This window comes from Lolium perenne, chromosome 5 (genome assembly GCF_019359855.2).
Source record: "Lolium perenne isolate Kyuss_39 chromosome 5, Kyuss_2.0, whole genome shotgun sequence".
NCBI classification, from domain to species: domain Eukaryota; kingdom Viridiplantae; phylum Streptophyta; class Magnoliopsida; order Poales; family Poaceae; genus Lolium; species Lolium perenne.
In genome coordinates, this window is record NC_067248.2 from 239,569,876 (window position 1) to 239,584,726 (window position 14,851).

The following is a 14,851-nucleotide window of genomic DNA, read 5'->3' on the forward strand; positions in this document are numbered from 1 at the left end:
ATCATACATCATTGGAATTACGGAAAAAGTGTCTCGAAACTTATCAACATGGGATCTAGTTTTGAAGCCTCGACGCAAGGATCTCTAAAGTGAAAACGGTTCGTAATTTTGACTTACGGTTCACAAAATATTTTATTTTGAAAAGGAAAATCTAGAAAAAAAAGGAAAATCTGAGCCTCCCCTCCCCTGTCTTCTCTCTCATCCCACGTTTTTTGTGAAACACAGTACAAACATAGACGCTCACATATACACATATACACTCACCCCTATAAACACACGCACACCATACCTCTATGAGCACCTCCAAGAGACTGCATCCAAGAAATTTCATCCGCGGGTCTTGAGATTGACGAAGTCAATACATGCGCCTCGCTGTTGACGGAACGTCGTCTCCCACTAAAGAATATTCTATCTTTTAATGAGACATCAAATTGTTAAATCTGGGATTTAAACGCTGGTAGGCTGGGGGTGCCACTGCGCAAAATTGTTGCAGAGCTGGGCCTGTTCTCCCAACCTGGCTACGGCCCAAAAATATTCCCCACTGGCTAATTTCGCGTTCGTCCTCCCGCACGGCCGCACCGCCTCCTCATTGGAGCCAGTCACCGCCGCCAGGGCCAGAGGCCGAAAGTAGACCGCCGCTCGTCGTTCCACTCCGCGGCTTCCTCCGGCCTTTCCGGTTCCCCCCTAAGGAAGCACCTCTAGCTGAGCAGGGAGGTGTGGCAGGCTCCCGCCCGGCCACGGCATCCCGGCGTCGGCGGCATTCCTGTCCTGGCCGTCACCGGCGGCGTGCAGCGGCAGGGACAGCGAAATCCTCCGCGCTAACGGCTCAGTGCTCAGGTGCTCACGGTGACACGGTCTGCCCTTGCTGCAAAATTTCTTCTCTTACGCTGATAAGCTGATTGATTATCTAGGAGTTCAGGTTTGCTGTCAACCGACTTTTAGTTAAATGTAGAACTGATCATTGATAGATTACCTTTTTTTTTGTAGAATTGTTGAAGAATGAAGAAGACCGGAGTCCGGAGTCATGGCTTATTTGGATGAAAGTGGTGCTTCTGTGGTCTCATCGTTTGTTGGATGAAGACCGGAGACCTGGTATATGTTATTCTCATCGAAAGTGGTGCTTCTGTGGCTTATTTGAATGGAGAACGGAGATCTGGTATATGTTATTCTATTTGTTGGAATCCTAATGGAAAATGCTAGAATGGCTTCTTTCTTCAAATTGTTGTGAAGACCTTACCAGAATGCTTGTCAACTGACGTTTATATGTTGGCAGAACGTACATGACGTGGCCATTTGGTATTTTGAGACCTTCCAATTGGACATCTGATTCACATTGATAATTAATAACATAAATATATCCGCGTGGACAACCAGTGCTCTTCCCGACGTGGAATCATATCCTCTGCCTATCCTTGTTTTGTCGTTTGATCAAGCATTTGGGTGGTTTAGATTAAGACATAGCTAGGTGAATATAGATTCTTGTAGGAACTTTTTCAAGCCTTCTTTTCTCTTTAGCTTTGATCTTGAGATTCTATTTTCTACCGTGATCCACATGGGCACAAATTTTACTCGAGGGATGTGCATCTCTAGCTACATATTCCCAATTAGTCTCTATTAATGTTTGCATAAAAAAAGAGAACCAAAATGCACATTCTCCCTCTTAAAGAAAGAGGACAGCCTGGTGCATGAAGCTCACGCTTTGCGCGGGGCCCGGGGAAGGGTCGGACCACATTGGGTCATTGCACGTAGCCTTTCCTTGCAATTTTTGCAAGCTGTTTCCATGGCACATTCCCCATCTTCCTGATAAAAATAGCCAACAAGGTCCACTAGAAACTAAATGCTTCCCTTTGTTCCCCTCCTTCCCTTGTCATTATCCCTTGATAGTCAGTCTCCATCTAGATTTACCCTTTTATACGTTGAGTCCATGTGTCAAGTTTCTGAACCCGTAACCATATTGTTGATCATTCCATATCCACGCCAGATGTGAAGGGGCTGTTAAACATACTACCTCCGTTTCAAGGAATAAGGCGCCCTCGTTTTACGAGCTTTTTGTTTGACCAAGATTTACTTCAAATAGATAAAGATTGTTTGTATGAAATTAATATCATTAAAAAGTGCTTTTCAATTCGAATCCAACGATATCAATTACATATATTATTATCAAGATTTTGTTGCTCAATTTTTATGGTCAAAGTTCGTCTTGGGATGCGCGTGCGCCTTATTCCTTGAAACGGAGGTAGTATTATATATGTACTTTCTATCAGATCGGTCTTTTGGGATAGCTAGTTGGTACGAATATCTAACATAGTATCATAGTTCAGGTCTCGGGTTCAAGTCTTAGTCCCTGCATTTCACCCAAATATTTGTCCACGCCCACGTTGGCATGAGGGGAGGTGTTGATCATTCCATATCCACAAAGGATGTGAAGGGTGCTTTAAGTATATTATATATGCACTTCCTAGATCGATCTTTTGGGACAACTGGTTGATACAAATATCTAACACATACACATCGTCAAGCTTCCCAATCATCTTAGGAACCCTAACAATAGTTGATGTTCTCGATTTGGTGGTGAATTTTGAAGGATGTTATCCTTATAAAAAAATTCATGCGTTCTCAGATCTTAAGTTATGTCATCTATTCTTGCCATTGTTGCATTGTTTGCTCTGAGCTGTATTCCTAGTTTATTGCATCAGACTTCTCATACCCAGGAATCTGCAGCCATGACCTCCGTCAACCTACCAAGTCATATGTAGTTCCCACAACCCTCATACTGGTCCCTAGCGTCTCATCTCCCTGACTATAGAGACGCTAGGGATAGTAGCAATATTCGAAGATATGGTATGATGTTCTTGATAAAGTAGTGAAATTTCAAGGATTATTCTCAAAAGAAAGTCATGCCTTGTCAAATTTTGAAGTTCTACTATTAAGTCTTGCCATAATTGTGTTGTTCATTTTCAGTTGTACTACTAGATTTAGTAGCTTAGATGTTCAATATGGTTTTTATTAATTAAAGTTGGCACTTCTATGGTCTGAACATTATTTCCATTTGGTATACGTTGATCTCATTTGCTGGAATCCTAATGGTAAATGCTAGAATGACTTCTTTCATAAAATTGTTGTGAACAACTTTAATAGGTTTCGATTAATAAGACTGAGGTGAATATAGTTTGTCATTGGACTTTTTTTTGCATGTCTTTGTTTTGTCCTTAGATCTGATCTTGAGATTCTAGTTTCTGTTGTGCTCCATGATGACACATTTTTCTAATAATGTGAAGGGATGTGCATCTCTTGGGATACCTAACACTACCCCTTCTACATACCTTCCAACTTTGTCTCTATAAAACTTGCTCCATAACTCCGAGGTGGCATAGGAAGAAGGAGAATATATAGAATGTGCATTCCACGTGCTACAGGCACACATTCCCACTAGCGTCTTCCCTAAAAAAAACACCAACATGGCCCACCACCAATTGACCCCTTCCTTTTGCCCCTCTTTCCCTTATCATCGTACCTTGACCCTTCATCTCCATATAGAGCAAGCCTTTTATGCATCGAGCTGTCGTGTCCAGTTTCTGATTCCTGGGTTTAATTGCTGATGTCTGGAGGGATAGATTCATGCTCCTTTCCAGATAGTGCAATTTAAAGTTCCCTGCACAATCACTCAAATCGACTAGGATCAACAACAAGCCAATATTAATGAAACTAGGATTCCCCACCTCTTCTTCTCCAGTTTTGTGCTCAAAGAAGGCATTGGGTGCAAGTCTCTTTCCCCTCATCACCCTACCCAGCTGCGCAAGCGTCTGTCGTTCGTCGCCAGGACTCATGGCCCTTTCATTTGTCATTCCCTTGCCCATTAAATTTTCATTGCCATCCTATCACCAAAATATAGAAAATAAGAAAATTAACCAAACAAGTCTTACAAATCTATCTCCGGAAGAGGAATTCAACCAGAGAAGCACAATACAATTGTTTGTCAGCTTGTTAATTTCATGAAACCTTTATAGTTCTATAAATTGTGTTTCCTTTCTCCTTTGTTGAATAAATGTTTTCTTGGTACTTATCCAATTATTAAATTCGTCAGATTTAGTCTTGATTTGTTTGTGGCTTGCATGGCTGTTTTACTTTTACTATTTTTATTATTTGTTTCATTTTCCCATTTCCTTTCAGTTTTGCTTATTCTGAGTCTTGGGATTTCTTATGCCTAAGACAATGTCTAAAAAATGCAAGTTACACTTTGCACCCAACACTTACTGGAAAAAATGCAATAAGCTGAATTTACACTTTTCATAATTGACTTAAACATAAGAAAACCCCACCTATGCAATCCACGGCCAGATACCCAGCTGCTGCCACCACACTAATTCCCAAACCCTAGAGATTGTTGGTGAGACGCTGTGCTGACTCCTTTGTGCAGAGGCACAAGGAATTGTATCAGGGTAGTATGTGGCGTACGAAGAAGAGGAGATGATATCCCTCGGTGTATACATGAAATCCTTGTCACAATTTGTTTGTGCGCAGCATAAATGTATAATACATTTTTTATTAGATTTCTTAAATTCAAGTGAGAAATTGTCCTCCTGTGTATACGAGCCTTGTATATATAGCTGGTTAGCTGCTAACCCATCACACATGTGTGTGGTTTTGCAGATTTACACTGCTGTCATTCTGTACAATTATTACCACAGGAAGGAGTCTCTGCGGCTTCTTTTCTCTGATGCCTAAGGTTTTTATGAGTGCTCCTCTTTCTGTTGTAGAAGATTTGCTCGCATACATGGTCCATGAGCCTGAAAACAACTCTGGATAGGATGTGACAGCAGCCACAAGCTTGTAAGATTGATGTAGAACTCTATGCAAGTAAAGGTTATTCATACATGGAAATGTGGCTAATATCGGAAGTTGCTGTGCTTCTTCTGGACCTGGTAAGGAAAATATGTTTGATTGGGTATAGTGCTAACCCCAAGGGTGTCTGGTCAATCATAGAAAAGGAATATGATGCAGCATTTTGTATTTCACACAATAACAACCACCAGCAGGTCAGGAATCGACAAATAAAAGAACATTTGGTACTTCGGATGGACCATAGATGCTTCAACAACTGGTATTTCCAGAGGCGGGGCATATAACAGGTTGGATTTATCATTAGAGCCCTTTATTTAAATATCCATATCTGCTGTTCTCAATCAACCGACTAGAAGAAGACCATGAATTAGAGTTTCTGTTAATTTTGAACATAAAGATTTACATGATTTTCTGTTCCAAATTTTCCTAAATTCTAAATGCCAGTGAACCTAAAATATGAGTTCGAGTCATACACTTGCTTTGCAGCAAACGGGAACAAGTGCATGGTCTCAGAATGTACCCCAAAAATGTGCCTCTCATTTGCTTTTAACTAGTGTAAAGCCATTTAGTTTCAGGACAAAACAATAACTTCAGCTAAGAAAAATTGTTTAATTATTTATTATGCCACTGTTCCTCTCATTTGTTTGGGTTGTGTACAAGTTGGTAATAACTGAAACTTGATTTATTTTTGTCAATTAGCAGATTGAAATTAACTTGGGACAATATAATGGTTAATTCCCTTGTACATGAGCAAATAGGAATGAATTGTTTGCTAGAGGAGGCTATTTACATGATTGTATAAATATGATTGTGTCAAGTGTGTAATCTATGAACTTTATTTTGCTAATAATATGTGCATTCTGTTTGATCCACATATGCATCGTTTGCTGCTCACTATGGTAAACTTATCATCTAAATAGGTATGAAGGGCTCAGACTTGCGGTGTTCTTGTCGAAACTTTGGCATTCTCATTGAGTAAAGAAATGACGAACCAAGCTGTTCATCAGTTGAGTGTAAGCAAACCATAAATGGCGACCTTGTGGAAATTTCTCTAGAAGAATTGATTAGCAGGTTTGCTCTAACGTACTAGATAGTTCCATGATTGTAGTTTACATCCCTTTAATCAAGCACTCCTTAATTTAATAAATAAGACCATTGTATGGTACATCTTGATGGAAAGTGGCGCCCTATAAAATGTGTGGGTTTGCTTAGTGACACATTTATTGGGCTATATGTCTTCAATTTTTGGCCAAGCTAGTTGGGCTCAAACCAAACACACCCTAGGGAACTAGGGATTCCTTTTCTTCCCCCCTTTGTCATTTGAAATGAAAAATACCTACTACCAATGAAAATAAATTTAAATGAAATGAACAATTGATACCTCTTTATTTAATTACATCGAAAAAAGTCTGTAAAAAAAAGGCTTGCATGCTTTGACCAACACATAACTTTTTTGCTCTCTTCATGGAGAGGGGATCCTTTTCCCGAGCGTCGCGTACTCGCTTCAGCACTAGTTTTGGGTAGAGGTGCCTATTGGGCCTTTCACTTGCCAAATAAGGCCCATGTTGGTCACTGGTTCAACTCCCTACCCAAAAAAAGCTTTGCTCGATCCTCTAATGGCGCTGCATGCCTGTACTGCGACTTCCTCCGAGCAGGAGATGCACGGGCGGCCATGCGGGGTACTCTGCTCCTGAATTGGTGGCCTAGGCGGCCGCCCCTCCTCGCCCTCGTAGCGCCGCCAGTGGTAACAACCAAAGGAATGCTTGAAAATGTGGATGTTCATGAAGGGGCTCAACTTGAAACCCCAACAGAAAATGAACGACTGGAAGAAGCGACAATGGAAGAAGATATCGGTTATGCTGACAAGAGGTTCAACTTAAAGCCTTATCGAAAATGAACATGTGGGAAGAAGTGGAGATGCAAGAAGATATAGGTTGTGGTGACAAGGTGTCAGACCATGGAGGGGCTCAACTTACTCCTAGAAGTGAAAAACATGACCCGCTTTATGATGTAGCAATGGAAGAAGATATATGTTATACCCACAGATTTACTACCTACTACCTCCGTGAGGCAGTTTTGGTCAGATTCGGTAGTATCTAGACGTGTGGAGGTTCGTTCATTTGGAAAAAAGGCCACGCCAATTAATTTGGAACGGAGTAAATTGCTAGGTACGCATATGCTATGGGTCGTTCGATCTAGAGACCATTTACTCCCTTTACTCGCGATGACAAAGGTGTCCGTTAGAATCCGTAAACACTGCCGTCCACGCATTTTGTTATCAGTCCCCCGAACCCTATGCCTCGCCGGAGCTCCTTCATTGCCTCTGCATTCTCTCGACCAGCCAATGCCTTTCACTGATTCTCCGCTGCGCCAAGTTTGATGAGGAGGGGTCGACAAGGATTGACCAAGAGGAGGAGGTGGTGGTTGTGGGCAGCGGAGAGAGATGGGGATCGAGCAGGGGGTGTTCCGCGCGCGGCTAGATGCGCTCGTCGGCTACTTGACTTGCCCTCTCTACTAGAGTATCCTTCGGGAGACCTTAGCCTTAGTCAAGTGCCTCCACACATGAGTTCTCTTTCTCTCTACCATGCCGCCTCTTCGGTTTCTTTTCCTTTCGTTCTCAATCTCCTCTTCTCTTCCGTGTCTACACCCACGCCTCGAGGGTCTGGCCTTAGCGGGCAGCTCATACTGCGTTACCCCTCGCGTTTCCTTCCCCCGTGGCCGATGTCCTAGTTAGGTCGATCTCTGCTACCTTGTTATGTCGAATCTTGTTCGAGTTCTCTCACTCTGTCTCCAGCAATCCATGGCGTCCTGTGGATTGCGTTTGCTTTGCGTCTCGTCTTGGAGGAAGGCGTTTTCTCTCAGGCAGCCACGTGGGACAGAGCTGCTACCTGTAGTTGCCGCCGGCACCACCACCACTGCAAAGTGAGGCTTGCCCAATTGCTCGGTCTACTGTTCGGAGCCGCCATGCTCCCCTGTTCTTTGGTATTGACAATGCTTCTATGCTTCAGCCTTTACCTTCTTGGGTGTCTTCCATGTCCCGTCACCACAGCTACAACACAATAGCAGTTTGAGTTTCCCTGCTGGGGGCATCCTCGTGGGATGACGTTTGTTATACATATGCAAAACTTGAAGAGGGGCATTCTCGTGGATTCATATTCTGATCTTTGGTGAGCTTGTTGTCAACAAAAGTTCGTAAAGTCATGTGCTTCCCATACTCTAGTGAATACTAGAGTGATGCACACATGCAAATTGTTTCGAGTTGAACGTCTTAGTTACTTTTTTTTCGAGAAAATGCAAAGGACTCTTTGCGTTTCATTTCATTGAAGAGAAGAAGTTGTATACAAGCCTCCTAGGAGGTGGGTTACAGGTTTGGGACAAAAAATGCCTCGTGTACGTCCCAGGTTGCTGGCAGAGCAACGCCAAGGCCTATGGCTCCCGCTCTTGCCCAGAGCGAAGCCTTCTCCTTGATCTTGCTCATCAGGTGGGGCCGGCCCCTTTCGAAGACACAGTCGTTCGTGTGCTTCCAAATCATCCATTGGGCAATTTCCTACATGGCCCATGATATGCTAGCGGGTGTACAAATCTATCTATGGTCGAGGAATTCAGCAATGCAAGCTCAATACCGTTGTTTGTTAGTTTGGCACTTTCATGAAACCATTATAGTACTATTTTCGCAGTTCATTATGCTGGATGTTGGCCTTACAAACCTATCTATCGATGAGGAATTCAACCACACAGGCTCAAAACCATTGTTTGTCAATTTGTTCATTTCATGAATTGTTTATAGTACTATTTTTCGCATTTGGCTATGCCATTTAGCTCTACAACTTGTGTTCCATTTCTCATTTGTTGAAGAATTGTTGTCCCAGTACTTATCCAATTATTATCTTTGCCATATGACCATAGTCTTGATTTGTTTGCGGCTTGTATGCTTGTTATACTTATACTTTTTTATGTGTTTCATTTTTCCATTTCCTTCACGGTTTTGCTATTTTTGAGTCTTGAGATGAGATTTTTATGCCTAAGTGCAACAACTGAAGCTACACTTTTCATAATCGGCATAAACATAAGAAAATCCCAACTATGCAAGCCACGGCTTGACACCCAGCCACCCCTCTAATTCCCAAACCTAAAGATTGTGTGGCGAGACGTTTCACTGGCTCATTTGTGTGGAGGCACGAGGAATTGAACTAGGGTAGTATATGTGGCGTACGAAGAGGAGATGATGTGGTGGAGGAGGTGGAACACATGGAGGATGCGCTGAAGAAGTGATGGGATCACCTGGTGAAGCCAGTGTTTGTGTGTGTGTGTCATGGGGGAGGGGCATAAATGTATAATACATTTTTGTATTTCCAGAATACAAATAAGGAAGTGTTCCTTTGTGTATACAAGGCTTGCAATATGTAGCTGGTTAGATGCTAACCATCGTACCTCTGTGTGGTTTTGCAGATTCACACGGCTGTCATTCTGTACAATTACTACCACAGGAGGAGTCTCCACAGCTTCCTTTCGCTGATGCCAAACGGTTTTTTATTAGCGCTACTCTTTGTGTTGTAGAAAATTTGCTTGCATACTTGAGTATTGTCCAATAGCGTGAAAACAACTCTGGAAAGGATTTGACATTGCAGCAATACGAACTTCTGAGATCTCTGTTGAACTTGATGTGAGTAAAGGTTATCCATACATGGAAATGTGGCTAATATTGGAAGTTGCTGGACCCGACAAGGAAAAAAATGTTTGATTGGTTATAGTGCTAACCCCAAGGGTGTCTGGTCAATCATAGAAACGGAATATGATACAGCCGCTGGTATTTAACACAATACGAACCAGCCAGCAGGCCAGGAATGGACAAATAAAAACATCTTTGCTACTATGGATGGACCATAGATGCTTAACAACTAGTATTTCCAGAGGTGGGATGTAGTGATTTCATCGTTACAAAACTTAATTTCTACATTCCTGTTTGCCATTTTCAGTTTTGAGTTACTAAAGTTTCCTGACATAGGTTGCCAGCAAGATTTTTGAATGTCATCACACATACTAACCAGAAGAATCGCATGGATCAGAGTTTTGTTAATTTTCTACATAAAGATTTACAGGAGTTTTTGTTCCAAATTATCCTAATTCGAACTGCAAATGAACCTTAAAAAGGAGTTCGAACCGTACACTTGCTTTACAGAAAACGAGAACAAGTGCATGGTCCCAGAGTGTACCCCAAGGATGTACGAACTAGTGTAAAGCCATTTAGTTTTAGGACAAAACAATAACATCAACAATTTTTTTTTGTTTAATTACTTGTTGCGGCACTGTTCCTCTCATTTGTTTTGATAATGCACATGATTTAATTTTGTCAAGTAGCAGATTGAAATAACCTGGAACACTATAATGGTTAATTCCCTCATACATCAGTAGATAGCAGCTGATTGTTTGCTAGAGAACGCTATTTACATGGTTTTATAAATATGATCGTGTAAAAGTGTTATCTATGAACTTGGTTTTGCCAATAATATGCACATATGCATCTTATGGTTCTTATTATTGTGTACTTCTCATCTTAATAGGTATGGAGGACGCAGATCGATGAAACTTTGGCATTCTCATTGAGTAAAGAACGGACGAGTACCAAGCTGTTCATCGTTGAGCATAAGTAAACCATGAATGACAGCCTTCTGAACATGTCTCTACAAGAATTGCTTAGCAGGTTTGCTCTTACATATTAGATATTTCTATGATTGTACTTTACATCCCTTTAATCTTGTGCCTCGCTGGCCCTTCCCCGCTTATTCGTGATTCTCCCCCACACCAGGCCTCTGTTGACCTTGGAGGTGGTGGCAGGGAGAGATGGCTGCTTGACGTGCTCGCTCTCCTAGGGCTTCCTTTAGGAGGCCTTTGTCTTCATCAAGTGCCTCCACACCTGTGAGTTTTCTTTCTATCTACCCCGCTGCCTCTTCAGTTTTGTTTTTCGTTTCGTTTCATCCTCCCTTTACTCATCTCTTTCGTGTTTGCATCCCACAACCTTCCTATGCTGCTGCTATGCACCGGGCACTCATATCCATGTGTCGCGTCTGTGTCCGGCATTGCTCTGTTGTTGTTCGGGTGGCCTGGTGATCAGGTCGGTCAGGAAGTGTGTCAGAGCCATCGCCATTCTTGCGGGCAAATTCTTGCCTCCTGGTCGCGTGCCCCGAGGATCTAGCTTTGGTGGCCAGCTCCCGCCGCATTCTCACTCGCGCTTGCTTCCCCGACCGTCGTTCTAGTTGGGGCTCACCATGCTCTTCATGTGGGCGTCTCGTGGTTGCCGTCGGCGGCTGCGATCCCTGCTACCTCGCTACACTTGTTCAAGTTATGCAAGAAGATATAGGTTGTTGTGACAAGGTGTGAGACCATGGAGGGGCTCAACTTACTCATAGCAGTGACAAACATGAATCCCCAAAGAAAAATGAGCCGGTGGAAGATGTAGCAATGGAACAAGATACATGTTATATCAACACGGATCTACTACCTATGTTACTAGGAAGTGAATGTGGCTGGTAGGTTATGTAAACACTGTTATCTCTGCTGTCCACATATTGCCCCCAGCCACATGCTTTGCGGGAGCTCCGTCGCTGCCGCTCTTGCTGCCTTCTCTTGACTGGCCAAGCTCTTCATGCCATTGCCCTGCTTCCATGCGTATTCATGATTCTCTGCCGCACCAGGCCTGCCGTTGAGGTGGTTGACGAGGATTGACCAAGAGAAGGAGGAGGTTGTGGTGGTTGTGAGTGGCGGGGAGAGATGGGGGCCAAGTGGGGGGAGGGGGTTCCATGTGCTGCTGGTTGTTGTGCCCGCTCTGTGAGGGCTTATTCAGTTGGCCTCCGCCTTCGTCGAATGCCTCTACACATTTTTAGTTCTCTTTCTATCTACCCTTCTGCCTCGTCGGTTTCTTGTCCTCCCTTTACTCTTCTCTTTCATGTTTGCACACACGCTGGCGTCCCACGACCTTCCTATGCTGGCGTTGTTGCGCACCTGGGCTCCTATCCTCGTGTCGCGTTGGCGTTTGTGTTCGATGCTGTCCCAGAATAGTGCCGAAGCCGCTGCCATTCTGGCGTGAATTTCCTTGCCTTCTTGTCGCGTGCCTCGAGGGTCTGGCTTTGGTGACCAGCTATCATCGCGTTTTCCCTCATGTTTGCTTCCCCCGTAGTCGCCGTTCTAATCAGGGCACCGTGCTATGCAGGCGGGTGTCTTGTGGTCGCCAGAGGCTGCTGCGATCCTTGCTATCACATTACTCTTGTTCGAGTTATGCAAGAAAATATAGATTGTGGTGACAAGGTTTCTGACCATGCAGGGCTTACTCCTAGCAGTGACAAACATGAATCCCGAATGAAAAATGAGCCAGCGCAAGATGTTGCAATGGAAGAAGCTATGTGTTATAGCAACACAGATTTAGTACCTACATTGCTAGGTACACAATGCTATTAGTCGTTCGCTCTAGAGACCACTTGCTCCCTTTACTCGCGTTGGCAAACATGGACGTTAGGTTCTGTAACACCCCGTTTTCTCTGCTGTATTTTTGTAACCACCCCCCCCAACCTCGTGCCTCGTCGGAACTTTGCCGCTGCCTTCTCCCGACCGGTCAATGCCATTCAAGCAATCGTCCTTCTCCACGTATTCGTGATTCTCCTCTGCAGCAGGCCGATCGAGGAGGAGGTCGACGAGGATTGTCCAAGAGGATGGCGACTGAGCGGGGGTGGTCCACGTGCGGCGGGATGCGCTCACCGGTTGCTTGACACGCCCGCTCTGCCAGGGTCTCCTTCAGGAGGCCTCTCCTAGTGGCTCCACACGTTAGTTCTCTTGTCTTTACGCTGCCACCTCTCTGGTTTATTTTCTTTTTGTCCTCCCTATACTCTTCTCTCTCATGTCTGCATCCCATATGTTAGTTCTCTTTCTCTCTACCCCACCGTTTCTCCGGATTCTTTTCTTTTTGTCCTCCCTCTACTCTTTCTCTTTCATGTATGCATCCCACGCACGGGCGTCCCACAGCCTTCCTACGTCGTCGCCATTATGCACCGGGCGCCCCTATCCTCGTGTCTCATCATGTTGGCGTCTGTTTCTGATGCTGCTGTGTTATCGTTCGGGTGGCCTGGTGATCAGGTCGGTCTCGGAAGAGCGCTGGAGTCTTGAGTTTCTTATACCATAGCCATTCTCTAAAAAGTGTAAGTTACACTTTTCACCTACCACTTTTCTGGAAAACTGCAATTAATAAACCGAAGTTACACTTTTCATAATTGACTTAAACATAAAAAATCCAAACTATGCAATCCACGGCCAGACACCCAGCCGCCGCGACCACACTAATCCCCAAACCCTAGAGATTCTTTGGTGAGACGTTGCGCTGACTCACAGAGGCACGAAGAATTGTATCGGGGTGGTATGTGGCGTACGAAGATGTGGTGAGGAGGCGGAACACATGGAGGACGCGGTGTTTGCCATTGGAATTATATTAGTGTATTTTCCTTGGTATTCCTGACAATATCCCTCGGTTTATCCATGAAATCCTTGTCACATTTTGTTTGTGTGCAGCATAAATGTATAATACATTTTTATTATATTTCCAAAATACAATTAAGAAAGTGTTCCTCTGTGTATACCAGGCTTGTAATATATAGTTCGGTTCGCTGTTAACCCATCACACATGTGCATTGTTTTGCAGATTCACACGGCTGTCATTTTGTATAATTACTACCACAGGCAGCTTTTTATCACTGAGGCCACACAGTTTTTATGAGTTCTCCTCTTTCAGTTGTGTAGAAGAGTTCCTCCCATACTTGAGTATGGTCCATGAGCATGAAAACAACTCCAGAAAGGATGTGACAGAGCAATAATACAAGCTTGTGAGTAGCAATACAATGTGAGTAAAGGTTATCCATACATGGAAATGTGGCTAATATTGGAAGTTGTTGTGATTCTTCTGGACCCGACAAGGAAAAAATGTTTGATTTGAGTATAGTGCTAACCCCAAGGGTGTCTGGTCAATCATAGAAAAAGAATATGATGCAGCAGCTGGTATTTAACACAATACAACCTGCTAGCAGGCCAGGAATCGACAAATAAAAGAACCTTTGGTACTTTGGGTGGACCATAGATGCTTCATCAGCTAGTATTTCCAGAGTTGGATCGTAGAACATGTCAGATTTAATCATTACAACCCTTAGTTTATACATCCATATCAGTCGTTTTCAGTTGAGTTAGCAAGGTTTCCTCACTTGGGCTTCCAGCCAGAATTTGTATGTCATCAAACATACTGATCAAAGGAAGAGGAGGATCAGAGTTTCTCTTAATTTTGTTCATAAGGGTTTGCATGAGTGTCTGTTTCAAATTGTCCTAAATTTGAACTGCTAATAAACCTAAAATATGAGTTCAAGTTGTGCACTTGCTTCACAGAAAACGAGAACTTATTTGCCGTGACACTGTTCCTCTCATTTGTTTTGGTTGTGTACGAGATGCTAATAACTGAAACTTGATTTAATTTTGTCAAGTAGCTTATTGAAAATAACCTGGAACACTATAATCGTTAATTCCCTTGTACATGAGCAGGTAGCAGCTGATTTTTCGCTAGAGAAGACTATTTACATGGTTATATAAATATGTTGTGTAAAAGTGTGATCTATCAGCTTGTTTTTGCAAATAATATGTAAATTTTCTGTTTGATCCACATATGTATCGTTTGGTCATTATGGTAAACTTATCATCCTAAGAGATATGGAGCGCTCAGACTTGCGTGTTCTCGACGAAATTTTTTCATACTCATTGAGTAAAGAAATGACGACTACCAAGTTGTTTCATCATTGAGTATAAGCAAACCATGAATGGCAACCTTGTGGAAATGTCTCTATAAGAATTGATTAGCAGGTTCGCTCTTACATACTAGATAGTTCTATGATTGTAATTTGCATCCCTTTAATCAACCATTTCCACATTGTATGGTACATCTTGATGGAAAGTGGCGCCCTTTTAAAATGTTTGGCTTTTTCTTAGT

The 14,851-nt window shown here is 43.1% G+C and overlaps 1 long non-coding RNA gene across 3 annotated transcripts; it reads left to right on the top strand.

Moving 5' to 3' along the window:
* The first annotated feature begins 557 nt into the window (after positions 1 to 557).
* LOC127302407 (uncharacterized) lies at positions 558 to 14,288 on the top strand. 3 transcript variants are annotated; one of them, XR_011745710.1, is made up of 8 exons: positions 558 to 854; positions 988 to 1,092; positions 4,761 to 5,129; positions 5,763 to 5,913; positions 9,292 to 9,755; positions 10,404 to 10,543; positions 10,649 to 10,758; positions 13,526 to 14,285. It is a non-coding gene; the product is annotated as an uncharacterized lncRNA (long non-coding RNA). The 3 variants fall into 3 exon arrangements; XR_007852889.2 differs by having other exon boundaries at positions 558 to 837; positions 13,526 to 14,284; XR_007852888.2 differs by lacking the exons at positions 558 to 854; positions 988 to 1,092 and having other exon boundaries at positions 4,633 to 5,129; positions 13,526 to 14,288.
* The last annotated feature ends 563 nt before the right edge of the window (positions 14,289 to 14,851 follow it).